This window comes from Manacus vitellinus, unplaced genomic scaffold (genome assembly GCF_001715985.3).
Source record: "Manacus vitellinus isolate BGI_N305 unplaced genomic scaffold, ASM171598v3 ctg7180002428564_pilon, whole genome shotgun sequence".
Taxonomy (NCBI): Eukaryota; Metazoa; Chordata; class Aves; order Passeriformes; family Pipridae; genus Manacus; species Manacus vitellinus.
In genome coordinates, this window is record NW_021937790.1 from 7840 (window position 1) to 14643 (window position 6804).

General features: G+C 56.6%; 1 long non-coding RNA gene across 1 annotated transcript; it reads left to right on the plus strand.

The window, feature by feature from the left end:
- The first annotated feature begins 5648 nt into the window (after positions 1–5648).
- LOC115307896 lies at positions 5649–6398 on the plus strand. The gene is made up of 3 exons (XR_003916251.1): positions 5649–5720; positions 5819–5857; positions 6187–6398. It is a non-coding gene; the product is annotated as an uncharacterized LOC115307896 (long non-coding RNA).
- Positions 6399–6804: the final 406 nt, after the last annotated feature.

A 6804-nucleotide genomic window follows, 5' to 3' on the forward strand; every position in this document is an offset into this window, starting at 1 on the left:
CTGGGCAAATCAAACAGGACAATCATCCTTTTGCTTGTCCTTGGCATCTGCCTCAGATCCTTTTCGTACTTGCTTATTTGGTATGCCTTTTAGCTCGTGTTACCTTTTCTTGTATTACTAGACGTCTAAATACTACGACAAAGAAAACATTGTTGACCCATAATAAAAACGGGGGAATTGTAGAGGATTGGTTAGAAATGCGAGGACATATGAACATGGCTAAGGCTATGGATGAGCTGTTAAAGTATAAGACTACTGCTAAAGTATAAGCAGTTTCCCTAGGCCCATGAGAAAGTTAGAGATAGCAGGGCCGTGAGAAAGCGGCAGTGTCCTTGGGTATTCTAAATTGAGCTGAGAAACAGGAGCTAGGCATTACCAAAACAAAGGCACTTAATGAGCCACCTGTGTAAACAGTGGAAAGCAGTTAAGATGATATCACCACCTAACCGAGTACCAATAATGAGCCTGATTTCTGTAATATTCATGAACCTATTATAGAGTGTATATTAAGCTACTATCAATCTACAATAAACAAAGTTCCTGGATTCTCATATTGAGGTGTCTAGAGCTTTCCGTCGCGACGTTACCTCAGGGTTCCTTTGGTTCCATGAGGCCCCCATGTCCCAAAGGCCCCTGGATTCCAGGAATTCCGCAGTGTCACAAGGTTCCTTTTTTTCCATAGGGCCCTGCAGTGTCCCAGTTGTGCCTTGATTCCAGGAGTATCCAAATTCTCCCGGGGTTCCTTTGGTCTCAGGAGGTCCCGCAGTGTCCCAGCGGCCCCTTCATTCCAGGCAGGCCCAGGGAGACGAAGCCAAAGACGGAGCCCCGACCCCGTCAGCATCTTGGGGGGCGGGGGGGCAGGACCTGGGAAACGGCTGGGAAGGGACTGGGATGGACTGGGATGGACTGGGATGGACTGGGATGGACTGGGACAGACTGGGATGGACTGGGACACCAGGATACACCGGGACCAGGACTGGGACCCAGCAGGACCCCCCGGGAACAGGATCTGAGCACACTGGGACCCTCCAGGACCAGAACTGGGGCAACAGGGATCATACTGGGAGCAACTGGGACCACACTGAGGGCTACTGGGAGCAACTGGAGGCCACATAGGATATAGTGGGAGTGCCTTGGAGTCACTGGGATCATACTGGTGGAAACTGGAATGTTACTGGGGCATCTGGGAGTGACTGGGAAGGACTAGGAGCATGCTGAGGGCTCTACTGGGATATACTGGGAGTGTCTGCAACCATGGTGGGGGTGACTGGGACCATACTGGGAGTGACTGGGACTACGTGAAGGGGAATTAGGACCAGGCTGGGGGCAACTGGAAGGAACTGTGAGTGACTGGATCTACAGTAGAAGCAACTGGGATTGACTGGGACTGTCAGGAGGGAGGACTGGGATCATACTTGGAGTGACTGGATCTGTGCTAGGGGCAACTGGGAGCAACTGGGACCATGATGGGGACAACTGGGATCATCCTGGGATCATGGTGGGAGAAGCTTGACCCATGCTGGGAGCAACTGAGACCACACTGAGGGTGACTGGGGTCATCCTGAGATCATACCAGGAGTGAGTGGGATCATGCAGGAGGTGATTGGGATCATACTGGGAGCAAGTGAGAGTGCACTGGGGATGACTGGAAGCGGTTGTGAGGAACTGGCATCATGCTGGAAGCTTCTGGGGGCAACTGGGAATGAGTGGGACCACATGGAGGAAACTGGGAGAAACTGGGAGAGACCAGGAGTGACTGGGATCATCCTGGGACTGACTGGGCGCTGAATCCGAAAAATTGGTCCGAGAAACTGCTCAGAGACTTTTTTATCTTTAAGCAGCAAGGGATTTGTTTATTCAACGTTGGGAGCAAGCCAGCTGGCGCTGGACAAACTTACTCGAAGGCTTCACACAAAATCAGCATTTTTCTACAATCTTCAGCTGGGATTAAATGCATATTCAAGTGATTACAACATCTATCGATGCATATTAATAACAGGCGGAGTAGAGGTGGAGCTCAGGCGGGGCTTGGGGCGGTGTTTCTCTTGGCCCTCAATCCTGAGGGTACTTCCACTCTTCCTCCATGGCTCTGGGGGCTTCAACTCATCTTCCTCAGCTTGACCTTCCTTCTCTTCCATTCTTCTTGACCCGCTCACTGAAGCTTGGAAAAAGCCCTGGCTCCCGGCCTATTCCTCCTATTCCAATGTCTCCCTGATCCTGCTGTCTCTCTAATTTATCCCCTCGAGGCCTAGGACATGTTCCTGTACTATTCTCTGAAGCTTTGCTCCAGTCAGTAGAACAGAACGAGCACAGATGGTCTTGGATGTTGGTAGCTTGTTAGCAGGCCCCAATTTCTTAGTTAACTCTTTTGGGCCTGGCCTCCTGTTTCCCCAGGGACACAGCCCGGGCCCGGCTGTTCCCATTCCCATTCCACGGGTTTGCATTCCTGTTCCAGGTGTTCCCATCCCATTCTAGTTGTTCCCATCCCATTCCAGGTGTCCCCATTCCCATTCCAGGAGTTCCCATTCCCATTCCAGGTGTTCCCATCCCACCTCTGTTTTCCCTTTTCCCATTCCACGTGTTCCCATTCCAATTCCAGGTGTCCCCATTCCAATTCCTGCTGTCCCCAGTCTGCTCCCAATGTTCCCGTTCCCATTCCAGGTGTTCCCATTCGCATTCCAGGTGTCCCCATCCCATTCCTTATGTCCCCATTCCCATTCCTGGTTCCCAGGGAGGAGCTGCCGGATGCCGGAGGAGGAGTCAGAATTTATTGCCCAAAGCAGGAGATTTTCACACCAAAATTAACTCCGTTTTTGTCACCACTGTCCCTGTGATGTCACCGCTGTCCCTGTGATGTCACCAATAGCTCAGTGATGTTACCGCTGCCCCAGTGATGTCACCAATGTCCCTGTGATGTCACCGATGTCTCAGTGATGTCATCGATGTCCCCATGGTGTCACTGCTGTCATTTCCCCTGCTGGTTTACCTTAAAACCAGTACATCAGGGTTGTGACCAATGGGGGTCCCTGTGGATCATCCAACGCGGGTCCTCCCATGGCTGATGGAGTTGGAGCAGCGGCCGAAGCTCTTCCCGCAGTCGGGGCACTCGGGGCTTCTCTTACCGGTGGGTCCGTTGGTGGGAGGAAAAGGCAGAGCTGTCCCTGAAGCTCTTCCCACACTCCCCACACTTGTGAGGCCTCTCCCTGATGTGGATGCGAAGGTGGGTGTAGAGGGTGGAGCTGTCCCACATTCCCTACACGTGTAGGGCTGTTCCCCAGTGGGGATGTGCTGGTGGCTGAGCAGCTTGGTGCTTGTGCTGAAGCTCTTCCCACATTCCAAGCACTTGTAGGGCCATTCCCTGGTGTGGATGAAACGGTGTTTGCAAAGGCTGGAGCTGTCCCTGAAGCTCTTCCCACACTCTGCACACGTGTAGGGCCTTTCCCACTGTGGATCATCTGGTGTCGGAGCAGGTTGGAGCTCTGATTGAAGCTCTTCCCACACTCCCCACACGTGTAGGGCCTTTCCCCACTGTGGATGCGACGGTGCGTGCGGAGGGTGGAGCTCTGCCTAAAGCTTTTCCCACACTCCTCACACATGTAGGGCCTTTCACCCGTGTGGATCATGTGGTGGCTGAGGAGGTTGGAGCTCCGTTTGAAGCTCTTCCCACACTCCCCACACGTGTAGGGCCGTTCCCTAGTGTGGATGCGACGGTGGGTGCGGAGGGTGGAGCGGTCACTGAAGCTCTTCCCACATTCCAAACACCTGAAGGGTTTCTCCCTGCTGGGAGGCTGCTCAGGGACCACCAGCTCGCAGCTCCGTCTCAAGCTCCGGCCGCCTTCTTGGTACACGCTGGCTCTTTCCTCCTCACAGCCCCCTGGGATGGCTTTGGAGCCCCTCCTGCGGGGGCATCTCCGGCCCTTTTCCTCCCCGCTGCCTTCCTGCGCCGGGGAGCCCTTCAAAACGGCCTCTCCCACCAGGCTCTGCCGGGGGGATTTGTCCTCCGCGCTCTCCGGCCTCACCTCGGGGCCTGGGGCAGGAACCAACAAGGACACGCAGGGGATTTGCCTCCGGCCCACAGGGAAGCCCAAGGACATCCCCCCAACTCCGGCCCCGGCAGGACGGCCACAAAAGACAAAAGACCCACCCAAAGGGGCACTGACTTCCTCCTCACCTGCCTGGGGGGCCCAAGGCATCTTCCTCTTCCTCGCAGCCTCCTCCTCCATCCGCCCAAGCTTTGGGAAGCAGAAATCCTGATGGGGGGGTAAAAACAAGGGGTGAGCGCGTTGCCTTGGGGGTTCCTCCTGCCCAAGTCCAGCTCTAGGACTCACCGGGCAACTTGTGTCCATAAAAACCCCCCAAAACACCAACATTCAGTCCAAGATCCCCTCCCAAAATTCCCTCTCTCTGCTCTCTGGGGTTAGGGGGGTCCCCACTGTCTGCCCTGATGGCACTTCTGCCTGCATTGGGGGTCCCCCTTCTCCGGGCTACCGGGGGTCCCGCGGCTCCGGGGGGTTCCCACTCTCCGGGGTCCCCTTTAGTGTTGCCAGGGGGGTCCCAGGGCTCACTTCTCCCCACTCTGCCTCCCGGGGCCGGCCGGCCCTCCTCTCTCGGCTCCCACCCTCGCAAACCTCTTGGCGCTCTCGGCTCCCCCCCCGCCTCAAGGCCCCCCCTCCTCTCCACACTCCAAGGCCTTCCCCCTCTCCGGGACCCCCGCTTAAGGGGCCCGGCGCTCCCTCTCTGCTCCCCCCCTCCAGCATTCCGGGGGTCCCCCAGCTCCGGGATCGCCCCTCTCCGCTCTCCCCACTCCGCGGCTACCGGGGTTCCCCCCCGGCTCTCACGGGGGCCCCCAAACCGCTCTCGCCCCCCCCGCCATTGCCCAGCGACCGCCAGGACCTTTTGGCTGCTCTTCTTTGTGCTCCCGCTCGGCTCCTCCCTCGGCTGGGCCGCCGCTTTTGGCGGGTTTCCTCCTCCGGGATCCGCCCCCTGCAGCCCTTCCCCCCCTGGACCAGCCCCCTTGGGCCTCCCTTGGGCCCCCCTTGGGCCCCCCTTGGGCCCCCCTTGCCCAATAAGTCTGATTATACAGACAAGCAATTGGTTTTAACCCACAAAACCCAAATGTATAACCCAGCACCCTGGGGCATGAACAAAGTGGTTTTCCTTGGCCCCCCCCCGAGTCCAAAGTAAAGGGAGAGGGGAAAAAAACCTGCTGGTGGGAGAGCTGTTGCAGTCTGGTCAGAAGTGGTGATTGCAGTCCAGTTGAGGGTGGTGGTCTCAGTCTGGTTGAGAGTGGTGAGCTGCAGCCTTCCTCTGGATCCCACGAGTGGTGGAAAGGTTCTGAAACTCCAGGTTTATATATTCTCCAGTTCAGGCAGGAATGGTCAGTGATTCCCTCAGAGCGGGGAATTCCATAAAAGGATGCTTAGTTCTTCCCTCAGAGCGGGGAATTCCATAAAAGGATATGAGGATTCTCAGAGCAGGGAATTCCATAAAAGGATATGGGGACTGGAGTACCCAACACACCTCGCAGGCCCCCCCGCCTATCCCCGGACAACAGTTCCTGGGAAAATGGCATGGAAGGCCATAGAATACACACTTTTGGGCTACACCCATCCAGTGAGGAATCGGTCCCAGCTGTTCTAACTAGGACACTGTGTCCGTCATCGCTGCCATCATCATCATCATCGGCCTCGTGGCAGTCGGTGTCTGGAAGCTCCGATCCGGTAACTCCCGGGATGGGGGTCGGCAAGGGGCACGGATCCGCCCGGCAGCATTCCGGGGATCCTGTGCCACGGGTGCTGATCCCACTTTCTTTCCATAGGGAAGAGGGAGGGGAATGGATATGACCCCGCGCCCACCAGTGAGTCCCAGCAGCGTGTGTGGATCCAGATCCTCTGTGCAGGGATCCCAGGATGGATGCCGGGATTCCAGAGGGGAATGGGGACCTAATGGCTGGAGTGGGATTGGAAGGGGATTGCAGCTCAGGGCAGGATTCCAGAGTGGGATCAGGTGGAATTGTGGACTGAGATCATGGTTGGATTCTGGAGTGGGATTGGGGTGGGATGGACGGAGCAGGACCAGGTGGGAATCCGCAGCAGTTCCTACTCTCCCTGGGCTCCACAGCCGGCTCCATCCCCTGGGATGGGAACAGGGACATTGTGACTCCTTTCCCCACTCTCATCCCAGCAGGAATCACAGCCTGAGCGATCCCGGAGCTGGATCCGCCCCTTCCCTCTCCCTGTGGAAAGGCAGGAGCTGCTGGCAGAGCTCATCCCGCTGCTCCCACCCACCCCGGCCCCCCTGCGGCTCTTCCCCATGGATCAACTTCCTGCTTTTTCCCGTGTGAAACCCAGGACCACAATTATTCCTGAGGCTTTAATTTGGGTGTGAAAATCTCCTGCTTTGGGTAATAAATCCTGGCTCCCTCCTCCGGCATCCGGCAGTTCCTCTATGGGAACCAGGAATAGGAATGGGGACAGGGGGGCTAGGATGGGGACATTGGGGACAGGGATGGGGACACTGGGAGTAGGTTACAGACATCAGGAATGGAAATGGGAACTCCAGGAATGGGAATGGGGACATTGGGAGCAGGTTGGAGTCACCAGGAATGGGATTTGAGACACCGGGAATGGTAATGGGGACATGGGAGACCAGGATAGGGATAGTGGGGACAGGAACGGGGACACTGGGAGCAGGTTGGCACAGCAGGAAGTGGGAATGGGGACAGGGATGGGAACCCCAGGAATGGGAATGGGGACAGGGATGGGAACCCCAGGAATGGGAATGGGGACAGGGATGGGAACGTGT